Source organism: Oncorhynchus keta, chromosome 7 (genome assembly GCF_023373465.1).
Source record: "Oncorhynchus keta strain PuntledgeMale-10-30-2019 chromosome 7, Oket_V2, whole genome shotgun sequence".
Classification (NCBI taxonomy): Eukaryota; Metazoa; Chordata; class Actinopteri; order Salmoniformes; family Salmonidae; genus Oncorhynchus; species Oncorhynchus keta.
Window position 1 is genome coordinate 15,953,104 of NC_068427.1, and position 21,906 is coordinate 15,975,009.

Consider the following 21,906-nt stretch of genomic DNA (forward strand, 5'->3'; position numbering starts at 1 on the left):
ACTATACTGTATATGTGCCTGCTCTCCAGGACATCTACAGCACCTGGTGTCACAGGAAGACCAAGAAGATAGTCAAGGACCTCATTCCTCCAAACTACGGCCTGTTCACACCACTACCATCTAGAAGGCGGAGACAGTACAGGTGCATTAAAGCTGCGAACGAGAGACTGAAAAACACCTTTCTCCAAGCCATCAGACTGTTAAATAGTCACCAATAGACGGACTCCGCCCAGTACCATTCTCTGAACTTTAGTCACTGTTACTAGCCGGCAACACCTGGTACTCAACCCTGCACCTTAGAGACTGCTGCACTATTCTTGCTTAAATAATGTTTACATACTGTTTTACCCACTTCACATGTACACAGAACAAGAATATAAATGCAACATGCAACAATTTCTAAGATTTTACTAAGTTACAGTTCATATAAGAAAAATCTGTCAATTTAAATAAATTCATTAGGCCCTAATCTAAGGATTTCACATGACTGGGAATACAGATATGGAACTGTCGGTCAGAGATACGGTGCATTCGGAAAGTATTCAGACCCCTTGACTTTGTCCACATTTTGTTAAGTTACAGCCTTATTCTAAAATGTATTAAATAAATACAAATCCTCGTCAATCTACACACCATACCCCATAATGACAAAGCAAGAACAGGTTTTTTGTATTTTTAGCAAATGTATCATTTTTTAAAACAGAAATACCTTATTTACATATGTATTCAGACCCTCTGCTATGAGACTCGAAATTGAGGCCAGGTGCATCCTGTTTCCATTGATCCGCCTTGATTGGAGTCCACCTGTGATAAATTCAAGTGATTGGACATGATTTGGAAAGGCACACACCTGTCTATATAAGATCCAACAGTTGACATAACATGTCAGAGCAAAAACCAAGCAATGAGGTCAAAGGAATTGTTTGTAGAGTTCTGAGACAGGATTGTGTCGAGGCACAGATTTGGGCAAGGGTGCTAAAATTTTTCTGCAAGGTCCCCAAGAACACAGTGGCCTCCATCCTTCCTTCTTAAATGTGACTTTGGGACAAGTCTCTGAACATAGCAGTGCAGCAATGCTCCCCATCCAACCTGACAGAGCTTGAGAGGATCAGCGGAGAAGAATGGGAGAAACTCCCCAAATACAGGCTTGCCAAGCTTGTAGCGTCATACCCAAGAAGACTTGAGGTAATTGCTGCCAAAGGTGCTTCAACAAAGTACTGAGTAAAGGGTCTGAATACTTATGCAAATGTAATATCTGTTTATTTTAATACCTTGCAAAAAAATAAAAATAAACTGTTTTTGCTTTTTTGGATATTTTGTGTAGATGAGAAAAAACAACCTTTTTATCAGTTTTAGAAAGACTAAAAGAGTCACATTGACTGGAGCAGGCAGTTCACACATTGCTGAGAGAGACAATTTTATATTAGCATATTTTACCTCAGAAATGCGTTAATGACTACTATGAAGCAGTAGGCCTTGTGGGAAACGTCAAGGGGTCCGAATGCACTGTATTTTCCACAAGGCCTGCTGCTTCATTTTAGCCATTACTTTATTTCTGAGTTGAAATATACTAATATAATTGTCTCTCTCAGCAATGTGTGAACTGCCTGCTCCAGTCAATGTGACTCTCTCCTCCAGCCATTTTGTCCATATCCTGACGTGGTATCCAGGGGTGTGTACTACCTCATGAAGGTTTGCTCTGACAGGTATGTGTTTGCTTGTGGGTGTGAGTGTCATTCTGTGATCTGTATGAGTATCTCTCTCACTCCCTAAATATCTAAATCAACAAGCAAAAGCAGCCTTCCCTTGAGGCGTTTACTCATGGGAGATTCATTGCTGTAATTACACCACGTAGATGAAGAGACTTGTCAGAACAGGACTGGGAGTGTCTTCCTGCATTTAAGGGCAATGATGCATACCCATAGTTACCTTTAATCTGCTTACTTGTTGGCTAAATATTACAGTAACTGAAGTTCAAAACACTTCAGCTAGTCTTCAACTGCTCTTTCCCTCTCTCTCTTAGTCCCTATGTTTTGTCCTGTACAGAAGGGGAAGGGTCGGACAGACTTGGGAAGAGGTGGCTGGTTGTGAGCATGTGCAGTCCCCTCTGGTGTGTAGCCTGACCAGAGTTTCTCTGACCGAAACCCCACCTACCACAGCCAAGTGTTCGCTGTGTTGGGGAACCACATCTCACGCCTGACCCACCAAGATTGCTTTAAACTCATCAACGACAATGAGTATCAGCATTTCCTCAGGGTTAAAGTTCAAATACTTTGGAGTTGTGTTCAGTAGCACTAACAGAGCTTGCACCTTATACATTCTCCATTTGAAAAACATCTGGTCCCTTTGGAGAGACTTTCAAGATGCAGTGAGTCATGTCAGAACCTAGCATATTAATTTCTTACAAACAACAGTTGCAAATTCCAATAAAACTAGGCTACAACGCGTATTGAAGTTCACTTTCCTTGCTTGTCTAACAACACTAATGAATCTAGCAAATATGTTCTGGGTCAGAGTGCAGAGTATTTCGTTTCATTGCAGAAATGTTTGTTAGCACGTTTCTCACACTGGCTTTATCCACAGAGGAGTGTTGCCTAGCAACGCGTGCCTCGGAGGGAGGAGTCTACATTGCACAACAAAAGACCATGATTAAGGAATCTGTTTCGGACCCAACAGCTAGCCTGATAGCAAAAAATGTCTAAAAAATATATGCTTTCAGCTAATAGCGAGAAGTATCCAACAAAATAACTACACTATGGTGTTTACTAATCATAAACTATTTACATGTCGGTACGTTTGTGGACAAGTCTTACTTACTCAACCTTAAAGTCCAATACAGTCGTTTTTATCTTGCTATCATTTCTGAGTAACGATTTAAGTACCTTTTTATAGTGATTGTTTTAAATTAAAATGGTCAACAAGAAACAAATAGCTTCCAGATATTTTTTTAAAGACTGTCTGTGAGTGTTCTGAGTGGAGAGGGAAAAACGGGAAACCAGCTGTTATTGGAACGCTTCCTTACTGTTCTATTAACTAATTTACCGCCTGGTGACGTCACCAGTCAGGCCAAAACTACATCCTACCAAAACAGGCTAAAATTTCAGTTGGTCTTTTCAAACGGGTTTAACACTAGTGGCATTATCGTGATTTTGGCAATTTCGCAGTAATATGCCAACCTCATAGTGGGCCTTTAAAAAAAATAAAAGCCTGGTTGCACAGCAGTCACTAAGCTCGTTTGTCCCTCTGTGTTTCCTGTAGCCCACCTGGATCTACCCTTGGTGAGTGAGAGCCTGTGACAGCACTCTGTGTGGACCTGAGGCCTCCTGTGGATGGCCAACGAGATGTCTACGACAGGTTCAGCTACAAACTCCACATCAGAAGCAAACCGCAACAGGGATGGCGCAACAGTAAGGACAGGAAGAGCATGATACGTACACTTAAACTTCTTTATGATGGTCCTTTGAAGACCCAAAACCTGTGCCATATGTGTCTATTTGAAATTGAGTGACACATTCAAACTCATTATAAAGCACTCACTAAATCATCAGATGTGCTTATTAATGCATTACATGTTTTTCATTGCTAAATGTCTCTTCAGTGCAGTCAATTTTTCTGGATCAAAATGGGACTTGGCGTGGCCAATAATGTGGTTGCTGATTTTAAAAAATGTAGAGGCCTAGCTGTTGGTCACAGTGATACAATTTAGCTGTTTTAAAGCTAAGTTGCTGCAATTCTACATGCTTTGCCACGAGGCTAAGAGAACATTTAGCAGTTTTAAAGCACATTTCCTGCAGTTCTACACATTGGGCCATGGCTTATGCTACTGTATCAAACATTATAATAAAATCAATGGGGGTCTCATGCAATAACACAAATATTCCTGAATGCATACTTTTTACATTTTAGATTGTCCCTGACTGTTATTTTTGAGATTGTAATAAAAATGTATACAGTGCCTTGCGAAGTATTCGGCCCCCTTGAACTTTGCGACCTTTTGCTGCACTGAAAGTAAAGGGGCTGAATAATTTTGCACGCCCAATTTTTCAGTTTTTGATTTGTTAAAAAAGTTTGAAATATCCAATAAATGTCGTTCCACTTCATGATTGTGTCCCACTTGTTGTTGATTCTTCACAAAAAAATACAGTTTTATATCTTTATGTTTTGAAGCCTGAAATGTGGCAAAAGGTCACAAAGTTCAAGGGGGCTGAATACTTTCGCAAGGCACTGTATATACATATTCCATCCTACGTTTTTCCATCCTGAAAAATATTTACAAAATGTATATTTTTCAAATGTATTTTACGGTTTTTCCCGCCCGATACTTTTCTATGCTGAAAAAACCTGGCATGGTTTTGATGGTATCTGTGTCCAGTACTTTGTGGACAAGGTGTCTCTGAAGGGTAAGACTCCCAGCAGAGAGTACTGTGTCTCCGTAAGGATCTTAGGCGGCCCAGAGAGACTCGGCAGGAACTCATACAGCCACCCGCACTGTAGCTTCACTACTTTTAAGTACACCGCAGGCACGTGTGTGTTCGCATGGGTGTACACACATGAATCCATGTTAGTGGTCTTTGTGCCCTGACTCTCTCTTCACAGACAGAGGTCTCAGTGGTTTTGTGTCTTCTTGTGATGCTGTCTGAGCTCTGTACAGCCCTACTGGTTCACACTGGCTTAATCTGTCTGAAACGACCTCTTCCAGAAATACTGTTAAGTTATAGACTGATACAGATATTCTAGCCCTGGCTTCAATCAATCAAATGTATTTTATAAAGCACTTTTTACATCCGCAGTTGTCACAAAGTGCTTTACAGATACCTCGCCTAAAATCCCCAAAGAGCAAGACATGCTGATGCAGAAGCGCAGTGGCTAGGCAAAACTCCCCAGATAGCAGGTTACTCAATCAGCAGGGATTTGGGACAAAGTAACACTGAAAAGTGTTGGGTAACTCATAGCATTAAGTCACATCATAAACCTTAGCTTAGGCCTTGGTAAAATGTTAACGTGAGGCTCACAGTGGAGACACAACACAGGAAAGAGCTGCAGGTGTCACATATGCCTCCCCTCTGTCACACACACACGCCACCACTGTGATACATGTGCCTGTGGTTGTGCTGTGGTCACAAAGACAGAGGGCAGAGTGTTTAACAGACAGCTGCATCCCCGCCATCTGCTTCTCTCTTGTTTGGTTAAAGCTGTAGCTACAGAGTTTTTTTTTTTTTTGTTGGCTGACCTGAAAACATTCATATAGAAATGTGAGTTACAGATCTGTCATTCTCATTGAAAGCAAGTCTAAGAAGCAGTAGATCGGTTCAATGTGCGCTAGGTCTATGGTTCCCGTTCTTAAGTTTAGTTTTTGCGTCTTATTATTAAACTTTTGGTTTTGTACACCAGTTTTAAACAGCTGAAAATACAACTTATGTTATGGAAAATATATTTCACAGCGGTTTACACAATGACTGTTTTGTTTTATCACATTAACTGAAAAGAGGCGATCTATTCAAATTTTGGCAACCAGAAATGGCAAGGTGATTCCTGCATATTGTACCTTTAAAACAAACCCCTCTTTGTCTCTAATGCAGGGGTTCCCAAACTTTTTCACTCAGGACCCCCCCCTTCCAGCATTTCTATGGGCACAAGCACTGTTCATGACAAGGGCTGCTGCAGTCACAAAATTGCATCAGTCGGTGATTGTCAAGCAAATATCTGTCGGGCTCACGGTAATTGACCGTTAATTAACATAAGCACATTTAGCATCTCCTGGCTTCCACACAAGCCACTGATGCAGACCTTTAACATTTTCATTTGAAAAAGTCTAATAAATCCATGTAATATAGCCTACACCTTCAGTCAATCCATTGTTTATTTTAGACAGGTGTAAAGAAACATGATATGAAGAAAATGTGGTCTATTTCAGAAGAACAGAATAGCATACACAGAGTTGTCCTTTGGACCTGATGTGGCTATGCCATATGGCTGTGGGATACACTAGTTAATTTAGCAGACAAGATTTGCTTAGAATTATGTGGCATTATTTTATAGTATGAAAAATACAATTTAAAAAAGATGAATAAAATAAAGGACGTTTTCTCCAAACCATTTGAGGAAGTGCGCACACTATTCTGTGTTGAGCGGGTAACAAAGAAATAACTACTCCAATATGCTTAATTTAGAGTTATTAATGTAACTATATTTGTTTTACGAACATTGGGCTAAATGTTTAGATGTTTAATACATTGTAAGGCTGCATGATGAGACCTAATGATTTGAAAAAGTTGCTTGAAAGGCATGAGCTCTGATTTGTTTGTTTTTTTGCGCAGACTGTACACACTTCGTCAGTGTCTCATTCACACTTTGAGAAGCACTTGATAGGCATCCCTTTGTGTGGCTATAATGCACCCTAAAAAAAAAGCTATGCCTTTTGCAGCCCTTCTCCCTAAATGCTGCCCGCTCAGAAGCACCTCTCATCTCACTCACGCCTCTCATCTCACTCACATGGCTCTCCATCACGTGATCGGGTCTTTCTCAGGTTTCAAGTGAAGACCGACACATTGGGGACGCAACTGCGCATGTCCTTATCCAATTCCGAGGTGCATATTGAAAATATTGGAAGAACTGTACACGTTTACTTTTCGTCAGCCAACAAGAGGAGTAAGCCTAACGAATAGCAAAAGCACTAGCCAATCTACTATATCCCATAGTACCAAAGTTGACATATTCTGTGCAAGAAATACATATTCCAAACACAGTCTGGGTCAGTTGTAGGATGCGATAGATCCCAAATTAAAACAACCACTAGCATCAAAAAAACTTTTGTTTGCAATGAGGCTGACGCAACTGATCTGAACGTTTAGCTTAAAATGTTGAGTGCAGCAATGCGCACACAGCAGTAGGTTATAAGCGTGAATGTTCCATTAGCGGGAAAACACCATTATTTCTCAAAAGTGACCGCAAATGCAATTATGCATGTAATGCTTTAATTATAAACGTGCATTTTTATGGTGAAAATGATCTTCCCCAAACTTTAACCTCGAGCTTCCTTTTGAGTTTGGATCCTGCGACGCAGTTGGCAACAGTTGCTGGGACCACTGCTATAGTATCTGTCCAGGCATCCTGCTGATCAAGGGTCTGATGAGCTGCTTGGTGTAGCAGCTAGCCTAGCTGCCACTGTTAGGTGCCTATCAAGCTAGCAGGGTTTCCTTGAAGGCAGCCCGTGACGTGGTTAGCCCTTGTGGCTGGGACTGTGGATCGTTCCGGGCTTGTGACTGTATAGATCCTTGCCATTTGTTGCTGTTTCCATCTTCCCTGCGACCTGCCCTGTCTGGAATTGCAAGGAACAACAGCATAGCCAATGTTGCTATATGACAAAGAGAAACGCCTGTGGGAGTACCATCGAGGACAGTGGTGTCTCTCTATCACAGGCGAAGGAACTTTTAAACAAACAAAAATAGTTCTACAAGCAGTTGTTACAACAATGAGAAAATAGCTTCAAGTGTTGTGTCCAAATACTGGTGGAGTCAACTAATAAAAGAATGGACAACCTGACCAAAGAGATCCAGGACCTGAAGAAGAGTTTGTAGTTATCCCAGGGTCAGCTCAATGAGTTTAAACAGGAAAACGGTAAGATGGCAGCAGTCTTTAAGTCACTGAGGAAGGACATCAGTTCTGTATGTGAATCCATGATAACAATGACTGAGAAATCAGATTATCTCAAGGGACATTCAAGGCAGAACAACATTGTTGTGGATGGAATTGCAGAATCTCCGCATGAGATCCGGATGAAGTGATGGAAATTATCTCTGAGAAACTGAAGCTGGACCACAGGAAGAATGAGGTGGAGCGCGCACACAGGATTGAAAAACCGGCCCAGGTGACAGGCCCAGGCAGATAGTAGTGAAGTTCATGAGGTTAAAGGGCAAGGTAGCTGCTCTCGATAGAGCCAAGAACTTGAAAGGAACGTGCATCTTCATCATCGGGGACTATCCAGAAGCTGTGTGCCTCAAGAGAAAATAACATTCCGTCCATGAAAGCTACCAGAGCGCTTGAGCCTGGAAGGGATGGGTTCGTAGCTTCAACCCTGTAGCAGACACACACAGTTGCACGTGGTTCATATTTAACTGGTTAAATGGACTGCTGAATGTTTTTTTTCTCTCTTGCTTTGTTTGGTATTTTCCATATTCTGTCTGTCTGAGAAGCTACCCAGGAAAGGGATGAAAATAGCCCATATTTTATAAGGTTCATGAAAACTATAACTTGCTAACATCAGATAACGTTCATATATTAGCTATTTTTGAGACTCATTTAGATGATTTCCTTGGATGATACAGTAGTAGCAATACAAGGTTTATAACATCTATAGAAGAGACAGAAATGATTATGCTGTATATATTCAGGGCCATATCCCTGTAACGCTTAGAGAAGGTATCCTGTCAAGTGTTATTGAAGTGCTCTGGTTGCAGGGTCACCTCCCTCATCTAAAGCCTATTCTTTTGGGGTGTTGCTGTAGGCCACCAAGTGTTAACAGTCAGTAGCTAAATAATGTGTCAAACGCTTGGTACTGTATGTGATGTAAACCGAGAGCTCTACTTTCTTTGGGGTCCTCAATATTGACTGACTTTCATCAAACTGTCTGCTCAAGAGGAAGCTTCTCACTGTAACCAGTGCCTGTATTCTGGTTCAGGTTATTAATCAACCTACCACGGGTGTTTACAAGCACTACAGGATCAAGATAATCCACATGTTTTGATCACATTTTTTTGACTAATTCTGTAGCACTTTGTTCGAAAGCTTTGTCCGGATCCATTGGATGTAGTGGTCACAATATTAGTGGCTATAGCCAGGAAAGCCAAAGTTTCAAAAGGTGGCCTAAAATAGTGTAGAAGAGATCATACAAAATATTTTGTGACTCTTATGTGGATGATGTTACAAATATTAGTTGGTCTGACGTGATTAATGAGGAGTATCCAGCCGCTGCACTTGATGAATTTATGAAATGGCTTCTTGCAATTATTGATGAACGTGGCACCTGTTGAGAAACTGACTGTTAGAACTGTTGAAGCTCCATGGATTTATGAGGAATTGAAAAGCTGTGTGGCTGAAAGAGATGGGGCAAAAAGGAGTGGCTAATAAGTTTGATTGCACATCTGATTTACTGTAAATTGACAAATGATGTGACTAAACTTAACAGAAAGAAGAATAAACTATTATGAAGCTAAGATCAATGATACTGTATAAATAATGATGGAGTGGGAAAACAACACATTGGATTACTTTAAATTAAATTATGGGCAGAAAGATACATTCAACACCAACTTTCATCGACTCAGATGGCTTATTCATCACAACCATTTGATGTTGCCAATTATTTGAATGATTACTTCATTGGCAAAGTGGGCAAACATAGGCAGGATATGCCAACAACGAACAGTGAGCCATCATGCATTAAAAAACAGATGGTTTCTATCCCCCATATACATAACATTCTATTGGTTGCAAGAATTATGTATAATCATTTAAATTGAAAAACTTAAGTTTTGAATACTGTGTTTTGTGTGTCAGTTCATAAACCATGTGCCATGGAAACATGATTGTTATTACTGTACATATGTTGTCACAAAGAACGAGATACAAGGAACCGTTAATAGCGTGGGCATGACTTACACCACATTGCTGAATTAACATAAATGTGTCAAGTAGAGGAGGGGGAGTCTAGGCTAACACGCTGCTAATAAAAGCTAGGTTGTTTCCAATCTGCTCGCTATTTGATTTGTTCCATTGTGAAGCGTTGACCACAGCAATGGTTTAGTGTTGAGGGGTTTTCCCTTATGGGGGATTGTATGAGGTGACCTTAGTCACAGGCTCACACATGGTGTCAGATGAGGTGCAACAGTCTCTTGATTTAATCAACATATTTCATTTTAAACACATTAACACTGTCTGACTCTTTGCAGAGATAAATACAACACCAGGAGAACCTGCTTCCGGTGTCCTATGATGAGGAACGGTTTCCCTCAGTGCATTTAGTTCCACCATCGTCACCTTCGGGAAGCAGTGGAAAGGATGGAGAGAGTAAGGATGGCAGTGATCGAGACGGAGGGGAAGATAAAGTGGGGGAGGAGGAGGGCACGAGACAAGAGGGGCTGCTGCCGATCTGTCCTCTCTCAACCCCCTCTCCTCTTCCTCCTCTTCTTCCTCTAAAACAGAGGTGCTCCTACCCCATCCAAAAACACTCCGGCCTATCCCACTGTCCCGTCCACAGAGCTTAAGACCACCTCTGAGACAGTGTCCAACCGCCCTCAATGTCCTCTCTTCATAACGTAAGAGCAACAACGTGAATCTCTGCTTAGACCTGACTGCCTTTCAATGTCCATATCAAACAACTGTCAACTATCTGTGACCTCACAAACCAGTCAACTTCCAGAGCCAGCCAAATGTGGTTCATTGGGACAGGACTTGAGCTTCAGTCTTTTCTCAGAGAGAGAGAGACTACATGGACCGTAGAGGGATTACAGCAGATAAAAGAGGAGGAGGGGAGTGGTCATGTGATGATGTGGCTTTTCATATGTGAAAATGTGTTTTTGGAACACTTTGTGACATTTCAAAACACTTCATATGTTCCTAAAACACGTTTTCACATGATTTCAGATGTGAAATGTCACATTTCACGTATGCTTCAACATGTGATAACATGAAACTACACTGTTAGCCATTGCTGTTAATTTAGTGGTACATTTTATAGTCATTATACGGTAGATTTTTACAGTAATATGCACTACCTGTCAAAAGTTTTAGAACACCTACTCATTCAAGTTTTTTTTTTATTACTATTTTCTACATTGTAGAATAATAGTGAAGACATAAACTATGAAATAACAAACGGAATCATGTAGTAACCAAAAAAGTGTTAAACAAATCCAAATATATTTTATATTTGAGATTCTTCAAAGTAGCCACCCTTTGCCTTGATGACAGCTTTGCACATTGTTTCAACCAGTTTCATGAGGTTGTCACCTGGAATGCATTTTAATTAACAGGTGTGCCTTCTTAAAGTTAATTTGTGTCATTTCTTTCCTTCTTAATGCATTTGAGCCAATCAGTTGTGTTGTGACAAGGTATGGGTGGTATACAGATAATAGCCCTATTTTGTAAAAGACCGGGTCCATGTTATGGCAAGAACAGCTCAAATAAGCAAAGTGAAAAGAAAGGCCATCATTGCAGTTGCAAAAACCATCAAGCACTATGATGAAACTGAAGCAAGTCCCACAAGGACCACCACAGGAAAGGAAGACTCAGAGTTACCTCTGCTGCAGAGGATACGTTCATTGGAGTTAACAGCACCTCAGATTGCAGCCCAAATAAATGCTTCACAGTGTTCAAGTAACAGACACATCTCACCATCAACTGTTCAGAAGAGACTGTGTGAATCAGGCCTTCATGGTCAAATTGCTGCAAAGAAACCACTACTAAAGGGCACCAATAAGAAGAAGAGACTTTCTTGGGCCAAGAAACACGAGCAATGTGCTTTAGACCATTGGAAATTTGTCCTTTGGTCTGAGTCCAAATTTGGGATTTTTGGATCCAACCGCCGTGTCTTTGTGAGATGCGATGTGGGTGAACGGATGATCTCGGCATGTGTTTCCAACCGTAAAGCATGGAGGAGGAGGTGTTATGGTGTGGTAGTGTCACCAACAAAGCACAGTCAGTGATTTTTCAGGCACACTTAACCAGCATGGCTACCAAAGCATTCTGCAGCGATACGCCATCCATCTGGTTTGTGCTTAGTGAGACTGTCCTGTTGAAAAACAATTGATAATGACCCAACACACCTCCAGGCTGTGTAAGGGCTATTTTACCAAGAATGAGAGTGATGGAGTGCTGCATCGGATGACCTGGCCTCCACAATCACCCGACCTCAACCAAATTGAGATGTTTTGGGATGAGTCTGACTGCAGAGTGAAGGGACAGCAGCCAACAAGTGCTCAGCATATGTGGGAACTCCTTCAGGACTGATGGAAAAGCATTCCAGGTGAAGCTGGTTGAGAGAATGCCAAGAGTGTGCAAAGCTGTCATCAAGGCAAAGGGTGGCTATTTGATGAAACTCAAATATAAAATCTATTTTGATTTAACACTTTTTTTGGTTACTACATGATTCCATATGTGTTATTTCATAGTTTTGATGTCTTCACTACTATTCTACAATGTAGGGGGGAAAAAGAAAAACCGAGGTTCTGTGTTATGCACTATAGCCCGTTACCATATCATATGTGATTGAATATTATTTGCTGTTGGCTTGTGTGGGTGTGCAACATAGCTGACTTGAAACATTGTTAACAGTTTCAGGGCCATGGGCCTTTCTCATGATGGAAAATACAGAATAACATGAAGACAGGAACTGTGGGGGGGCACATTCAGAACGTAATGTTGCGAGAACAAACAGTCTTTTTTTAATATATAGATAACAGGAGCCAGGTGCCTGATAACTGTATATTCTACACAGCTACAACAACTGACCGCTGAAGCGCTTAGGGGGCTGGGACCAGCCTCTGCGCCAACAATCAACGATAGGCTGGGTGAGTCTAAACCACGCCCAGTCTCTACTCTGACAGGCCGGCTCGGACACAGGAACTACCTCCTGTCAGAGTATATATATAATATCTTTGTCAGGAACAAGTCAGTTCTCTGTTTGCCCTGCGAGGTGGGACAGAGAGCCCGTATATACGAAAATTGCATTTACCACTTATTGCTTAGCTAATAAAAAATACATTGTATACAATCGGTGACTCAATGTCATATTTATCCTGATACCAGATTCGAATTGACGCAACCCTAACACTAGGTGTTCTAAAACTTTTGACCGGTAGTGTATGTATTAGTGTTCTGCTATATATTTACTGTCAAATGCAATGCGCTTAGGTACTTTTTGGCCTGTCCTGCAAATTAACTTGGCATGCCTGACTTGCAATTGCATTTAAACCTATAGGATAGCCTTCTTTTGATGGCCTATGGCACAAACAGGATCGGTGGGTCCCCCGTCGGACTGTTGAGCTAACCTAGGCTAATGTGATTAGCATGAGGTTATAAGTAACAATAACATTTCCCAGGACATAGACATATCTGATATTGGCAGAAAGCTTACGTTTGTGTTAATCTAACTGCACTGTCAAAATTAGAGTATCTATTACAGTGAAAGAATACAATTCTATTGTTTGAGGAGAAAGCACCGTTATGAGCTTAAATGTATTAATAAACCAATTAGGTACATTTGGGCAGTCTTAATACAAACATTTTTACAGAAATGGAATGGTTCATTGGATCAGTCTAAAAATTTGCACAAACACTGCTGCCATCCAGTGGCCAAAATCTAAATTGTGCCTGGGCTGGCATAATACATTATGGCCTTTCTCTTGCATTTCAAAGATGATGGTACAAATGTTTTTCTTTGTATTATCTTTTACCAGATCTAATGTGTTATATTCTCCTGCATTAGTTTAACACTTCCACAAACTACAAAGTGTTTCCTTTGAAATGGTATCAATAATATGCATGTCCTTGCTTCAGGTCCTGAGCTACAGGCAGTTAGATTTGGGTATGTAATTTATGGCGAAAATGGAAAAAAAGATGCGTATCCTTAAGTGGTTTTAAGAAAAAGTAACAGTGCTCAGGGACACTTGACATTATGTCCTAGATTAAATCAGATCAAGTGTGAACACGCAATAGCCGATACCCGCATAGCTGGTGTTTTGGCAGTGTCAGAGGTGTAGTTTCTTACTTATTAGTGACCTTGATTCATCAATTGAGTACAAGTGAGGAATGAAAAGCTGCAGACACTGCCCTCCATGGAATGAGTTTGACACCTGCTGTAAAACAACACATTTCACTGAACCGATCTGGTGTATATGACAATAAAACATGGTGTATTTTTTATTCCGATAGATGCTTGTGGATTTGATAGCTCTAACTCAGTTCCACCTCCGACACCGTCATGCGGATGTTTTCTATCGTGAATCTGATAGAATCTAAGAGTGCATAAATTCTCTCAGGATTTGAACTTGCAACCATTCGGTCTGGAGTGCATTAATGTCTCAGCAGTGCCACCAAGAACATACACTACCGTGTAGCGTTTGGGGTCACTTCGAAATGTCCTTGTTTTTGAAAGAAAAGCAAATTTTTTGTCCATTGAAATAACATCAAATTGATCAGAAATACAGTGTAGACATTGTTGTGCAGTCTCGAAGGCCAGCATCCCGGAGTCGCCACTTCACTGCTGACGTTGAGACTGGTGTTTTGTGGGTACAATTTAATGAAGCTGCCAGTTGAGGACTTGTGAGGTGTCTGATTTCAAACTAGACACTCTAATGCACTTGCCCTCTTGCTCAGTTGTGCACCAGGGCCTCCCACTCCTCTTTTTATTCTGGTTAGAGACAGTTTGCGCTGTTCTGTGAAGGGAGTAGTACACAGCGTTGTACCAGATCTTCAGTTTCTTGACAATTTCTCGCATGGAATAGTCTTCATTTCTCAGAACAAGACACGACTGACGAGTTTCAGAAGAAAGTCTTTGATTCTGGCCATTTTGAGCCTATAATTCTGAGCCACAAATGCTGATGCTCCAGATACTCAACTAGTCTAAAGAAAGCCAGTTGTATTGCATCTTTAATCAGAACAACAGTTTTCAGCTGTGCTAACATAATTGCAAAAGGGTTTTCTAATGATCAATTAGACTTTTTTAAATGATAAACTTGGATTAGCTAACACAACATGCCATTGTAACAGGAGTGATGGGTTGCTGATAATGGGCCTCTGTACGCCTATGTAGATATTCCATTAAAAAATCAGCCGTTTCCAGCTACAATAGTCATTTACAACATTAACCATGTCTAAACTGTATTTCTGATCAATTTGATGTTATTTTAAAGGACAAAAACTGTGCTTTTCTTTCAAAACCAGACATTTCTAAGTGACCCCAAACTTTTGAACGGTAGTGTATATTCACAAACACTAAAAAAATAAGAGTACTGTTACTGTACAAGTGTTGTTACCTGGTGCACAAAAAGGTAAAAGATACATAGTGGTCCTTCTGTGGCTCAGTTGGTAGAGCATGGCGCTTGTAACGCCAGGGTAGTGGGTTCGATTCCCGGGACCACCCATACGTAGAATGTATGCACACATGACTGTAAGTCGCTTTGGATAAAAGCGTCAGCTAAATGGCATATATTATTATTATTATATTATATATTATTATATATTATTATTATTATTATTATTATTATTATTATTATTATTATATTATTATTATTATTATATTACATACACATAGTGTACCTTCACATAGGAACTCACATGGTAGTGGTCAGTACCTTTTTGGGTACATGTGCGGATAACAGTAGAATTGTACATTTTTATACCCAATATATTAAATATAAACCTGTGTTCGTAACCATGTGGGAGGTGGGAATTTTCCTGATGTGAAATCATAAATACCATACTGGATGCCTTCACGTGCTTTGAAATGGCTGGGAATCACCACTTGGCTAATGACCAACAAGCTGCGTCAACCATCATGCTTGTTGTGACGTGTGTGTGCTGGGAGTTCGGGAAACAAGTTCAGGGAGTGAATCATTTAATAAATAAATAAATGAAACACAAACACAAACAACACAGAGACAGGAAACAGAAACAGAAACCATAATGCCTGGGGAAGGAACCAAAGGGAGTGACATATATAGGGAAGGTAATCAGGGCGGTGATGGATTCCACATGTGTCTGACGACGCGCTGGTGCACGTAGCGATGGTGACAGGAGTGCGCCATAACAAGCATCCTGGTGACCTAGAAGTATACATGACAAATTCATGGAAGTATAGAGGAAGTTTTGTGCCAATAAAAACAAAGGGTAAAATATGTGTCCAAAAAAACAAAAATATTTTCTGAGCTTTCTTATATTCCCTACATTTAGGACAGACCTTATTCCTCATGATTTATTTACTTGATTCTGGGCAGCTTTTAGCAAAATGCACAAGTGCATTCTTGTAGTGTTGCACCGTATACCGGTACCACGGTTATATCACAGTACCAAAACGTCATAATACTTATGATAACAACATTTTATAATACTGTAGTATCGTTTTCATATGATAATACCACATTTTTCAGCCCTGCCAATTACACTTGTTTTATAAAGTCAGTTTTCTGCGCATCTATTCCTCAATCAGTTTTTGAAATATAATTTAGTCGTGATAGCGAGCTGGGATAGTGACCCTGATTGGTCTTCTGTGTTTACATTTATGCATTTGATACATTAGAGCAGAGCAAGTAAAGTTAATACATTGTATAATTGAATCCCTGGTATAACCAAAAGCACAGGCCAGTCTGAGTAGGCTCTGCAAGTTTGTTGTCACGCAGCCTCTGAGTGCCTGGGAGGACAAATACAGCACAGCTGTGCAACAGGCATGCTTGCAGCTTTACTGCAAAGGAAACGTCTTGTCTTAGCTCAAACGGTTAAAAAATATGACCCATATTAACAAAGCTACCTTTTTTATTCCTGCGTAATTTCACGCATATTTTATATATTTCATAAACCATGTTTTGGACCGTTTTAAACTAATTCCAGGTCGCTAATTATTGGTTTGATAAAGAACATTTTTCAGTCATTTTACCTACATAACAACCTGCTAACTTGAGTGTATGTCTAGGGAAATTTGATTGGGTCTGCTACACTACTCATTTGTATTTATTATGGATCCCATTATTTGCTGCCTTGGCATGGGGATCCATATCAAGGCATATCAAAAACATTACATTGCACAACACATTCATTGTGTGCCCTCAGGCCATTACCCTACTACCACATATCTACACACAATCCGTGTGTGTGTGTGTGTGTGTGTGTGCGTTTGTCTGTGTGCGTTTGTCTGTGTGCGTTTGTCTGTGCCGGTGTGTGTGTCTCTTCACAGTCCATGCTGTTCCATAAAGTCATGTGTACACTACACAATTTTGGCCACGGTTTAGCTATCCTAAGTTTTTGAGATTGAAGACAAAATCCCCATGTCGATGCCTACTCGGGCGCACGGCCATCACTGACGCTCGTTTAATGTGAGTGGATCAGAGACAATCTGAGGGCTACTGATCTTGTGCAACTACACGTTTTGAGAACAGTGATCAGCAATAGCCAATGAGAGTTCGCCAGAGAAGAAGCCAGTGAGATGATGACGTTGTTTTTCATCTCCCAGAATGTGTAGACTCAACCAGGAGCTACTACTAGTATGCTTTTGAACTTGTCTTTAACCAAAGCAAAAGTGTCATTGCTACAGCTCTGAAGTTCACAAGCAATGTTATTCAATTCAAAATGTTGGCAAGATATTTCAACTCTGTGTGGCAAACGTGAATGTCTTACTGAACACATTTTAGGCTGCTTTGAGCCACAGCTAATTGTAGCTACTGTACGTTAAATCTAATCACATCATTGTTTTTGTGAGACCACATGGTATCGAGAATCATAATGACCAAGTGAAGAATCTTGCAGTGTGTGACCCCCGTCTGTGCCACATCGTTTAGTGTGCGCACCACTATGTTGGCAACACAAAAATAACTACAGGAAAGAAGGTTGTTTAATGTGAGCGGCTCAGCGATGTTAGGATTTTGAAAGTCGTGTAGTGTACACCTGGTTCAAGGTGTATTTTTTAATCTGTTTTCTAAATTTGATTTTACTGCTTGGTGTGGAATAGAGAAGTCATGGCTCTATGTAGTATTGTACGTCTCCCATAGTCTGTCCTGGACTTGGGGACTTTGAAGAGACCACTGTTGGCATGGCTAGTGGGGTATGCATGGGTGTCTGAGCTGTGTTTTTTATTTTTTATTTCACCTTTATTTAACTAGGCAAGTCAGTTAAGAACAAATTCTTATTTTCAATGACGGCCTAGGAACAGTGGGTTAACTGCCTGTTCAGGGGCAGAACAACAGATTTTGTACCTTGTCAGCTCGGGGATTTGAACTTGCAACCTTTCAGTTACTAGTCCAACGTTCTAACCACTAGGCTATGCTGTGCTAGTAGTTTAAACAGACAGCTCGGTAATGGTGATGAAGTCAATCTCTCCTTTACTTTGAGCCAGGAAGATTGACATGCGTATTATTAATGTTAGCTCTCTGTGTACATTTAAGGACCAGACGTGCTGCCCTGTTCTGGGCCATTCGTAAGTCCCTCTTTGTGGCACCTGACCACACAACTGGTCAGTGGTCCATGTGCAACAAAACTAGGTCCTGTCTTGTTTATAGCGATGTTAAGAAAGTAGACCAGTGCTTTTTTATGGACAGACCTCTCCCCATCTTAGTTACTGTTGCATCAATATGTTTTGACCATGACAGTTTACAATCCAGGGTTACTCCAAGCAGTTTATTATCCTCAACTTGCTCAATTTCCACATGATTTGTTAGAAGATTTAGATGAGATTTAGGGTTTAATGAATGATTTGTCCCAAATACAGTGCTTTTAGTTATTTCTTGCCACCCATTCTGAAACTGACTGCAGCTCTTTGTGAAGTGTTGCAGTGATTTCACTTGCTATGGTAGTTGACGTGTAGAGTCATCAGCATACATAGACACAGAGGCTTTATTCAGAGCCATTGGCAGGTCATTAGTAACGATTGAAGAAAGTAAGGTGCCAAGACAGCTGACCTGGGGAATGCCTGCCTCTATGTGGATTATTTTGGAAAGGCTTCCATTAAAGAGCACTCTCTGTGTTCTGTTAGACAGGTAACTCTTAATCCACAATATAGCAGAGGATGTAAAGCTATAACACGTGTTTTTTTCAGCAGCAGATTATGGCAAAAGCTGCACTGAAGTCTAACAAAACAGCTCCTACAATTTTGATATCAATTTCTCTCAGACAATCATGAGTCATTTGTGTAAGTGCCGGACATGTTGAATAAGCCTGTTGAAAATCTGTATCTGGTCTGTAACAGTGTTCTTCGTTTGTCGAAAGAGAGTCGGACCGAAATGCAGCCTGGTGGTTACTCATGTCTTCAATAAATTACTCGCGATACATGAACATAACTTATACAAATACAAAAACAACAAACGGAACGTGAAACCTATTACAGCCTATCTGGTGAACACTACACAGAGACAGGATCAATCACCCACGAAATACAAAGTGAAACCCAGGCTACCTAAATACGGTTCCCCATCAGAGACAACAAGAATCACCTGACTCTGATTGAGAACCGCCTCAGGCAGCCAAGCCTATACTAGACACACCCCTAATCAACCACAATCCCAATGCCTACAAAAACCCCAATACGACAATACAATAAACCCATGTCACACCCTGGCATGAACAAATCATTAAAGAAAACACAAAATACTAAGACCAAGGCGTGACAGAACCCTCCCCCCTAAGGTGCGGACTCCCGGACGCACTTCAAAACCATAGGGAGGGTCCGGGTGGGCGTCTGTCCATGGTGGCGGTTCCGGCTCGGGACGTGGACCCCACTCCATTAATGTCCTAGTTCCTCCCATTCGCGTCCTGGGATAATCCACCCTCGCTGCCGACCATGGCCTAATAGTCCTCACCCAGAACCCCACTGAACTGAGGAGCAGCTCGGGACTGAGGGGCAGCTCGGGACTGAGGGGTAGTAGGCTCCGGTAGATCCTGGCTGGCTGGCGGATTTGGAAGATTCTGGTTGACTAGCAGATCTGGAAGTTTCTGGTTGACTGGCAGATCTGGAAGAATCTGGTTGACTGGTAGATCTGGAAGAATCTGGTTGACTGGCAGATCTAGAAGATCATGGCTGACTGGCAGATCTAGCTGCTCTATGCAGACTGGAAGATCTGGAAGAGACTGGTTGACTGGCAGATCTGGAAGAATCTGGTTGACTGGCAGATCTAGCTGCTCTATGCAGGCTGACAGCTCCTTGCAGACTGACAGCTCCTTGCAGACTGGCAGCTCTTTGCAGACTGACAGCTCTGGCTGCTTCATGCAGACTGACAGCTCTGGCTGCTTCATACAGACTGACAACTCTGGCTGCTTCATGCAGACTGACAGCTCGGGCTGCTTCATACAGACGGACAGCTCTGACTGCTCCATGCAGGCTGACAGCTCTGACTGCTTCATACAGACTGACAGCTCTGGCTGCTTTATGCAGACTGACAGCTCTGGCTGCCTCATACAGACTGACAGCTCTGACTACTCCATGCAGGCTGACAGCACCCTGCAGACTGACAGCTCCTTGCAGACTGACAGCTCCTTGCAGACTGACAGCTCCTTGCAGACTGACAGCTCCTTGCAGACTGGTACTCTTTGCAGACTGACATCTCTGGCTGCTTCATGCAGACTGACAGCTCTGGCTGCTTCATGCAGACTGACAGCTCAGGCTGCTCCGAACAGGCAGGAGGCTCCGGCAGCGCTGTAGAGGAGGAAGGCTCTGATAGCGCTGAACAGGCGGGAGACTCCGACAGCGCAGGAGATGAGAAAGGCTCTGATAGCGCTGAACAGACAGGAGACTCCAGCAGCGCTGTAGAGGAGGAAGGCTCTGATAGCGCTGAACAGACAGGAGACTCCGACAGCACAGGAGAGGCGAGGCGCACTGTAGGCCTGATGCGTGGTGCTGGCACTGGTGATACTGGAGCGAGGACACGCACAGGAAGCCTGGTGCGGGAACCTGCTACCGGAGGACTGGTGTGTGGAGGTGGCTCTGGATAGACCGGACCGTGCAGGCGCACTGGAGCTCTTGAGCACCGAGCCTGCCCAACCTTACCTGGCTTGATGCCCACTCTAGCCCGGCCAATACGAAGGGCTGGTATGAACCGCACCGGGCTATGCACCCGCACTGGAAACACTGTGCGCTCCATAGCATAACACGGTGCCTGCCCGGTCTCTCTAGCCCACCGATAAGCACAGGGAGTTTGCGCAGGTCTCCTACCTGGCATAGCCATACTCCCTGTAAGCCCCCTCCCAATATTTTTTTGGGGCTGCTTTTCGGGCTTCCTTGCCAACCGTGTTCCCTCGTATCGTCGGCTCCTATCTCCGGCTGCCTCTGCTCTCCTTAGTGCCTCCACCTGTTCCCATGGGAGGCGATCTCTTCCGGCCAGTATCTCCTCCCAAGTGTAACAACCTTTGCCATCCAACACGTCTTCCCATGTCCATTCTCCGAATAATTCATCCTCCTTTCGCTGCTCATGCTGTCGCTGCCGTGTCTTTCTCTTCGACTCCATTTTCCTGTAGCCCTCTTCGCACTGCTCCAGCGAATCCCAGGCGGGCGCCGGCACTCTCTCTGGGTCGACCGCCCACCTGTCTATTTCTTCCCACGTAGTATACTCCATACCTCTGCTGTCCATAACGTCATCCCTTCGCTGCTCATGCTGTCGCTGCCTGTTAACACGCTGCTCGGTCCGTGTGTGGTGGGTGATTCTGTAACAGCGTTCTTCATTTGTCGAAAGAGAGTCGGACCGAAATGCAGCGTGGTGGTTACTCATGTCTTTAATAAATGACTCGCGATACATGAACATAACTTATACAAAAACAACAAACGGAACGTGAAACCTATTACAGCCTATCTGGTGAACACTACACAGAGACAGGAACAATCACCCACGAAATACAAAGTGAAACCCAGGCTACCTAAATACGGTTCCCCATCAGAGACAACAAGAATCACCTGACTCTGATTGAGAAGCGCTTCAGGCAGCCAAGCCTAGACACACCCCTAATCAACCACAATCCCAATGCCTACAAAAACCCCAATACGACAATACAATAAACCCATGTCACACCCTGGCCTGAACAAATAATTAAAGAAAACACAAAATACTAAGACCAAGGCGTGACATGGTCAAACACAACTTTTTCCCAAAGTTTACTGAGGGCTGGTAACAGGCTGATTGGACTGCTGTTTGAGCCAGTAAAAGGTGCTTTGCTATT

At 42.2% G+C, this 21,906-nt stretch overlaps 1 pseudogene; it reads left to right on the forward strand.

The window, feature by feature from the left end:
* The first annotated feature begins 7,783 nt into the window (after positions 1-7,783).
* On the forward strand, positions 7,784-12,759 carry LOC118385809 (uncharacterized; annotated as a pseudogene).
* Positions 12,760-21,906: the final 9,147 nt, after the last annotated feature.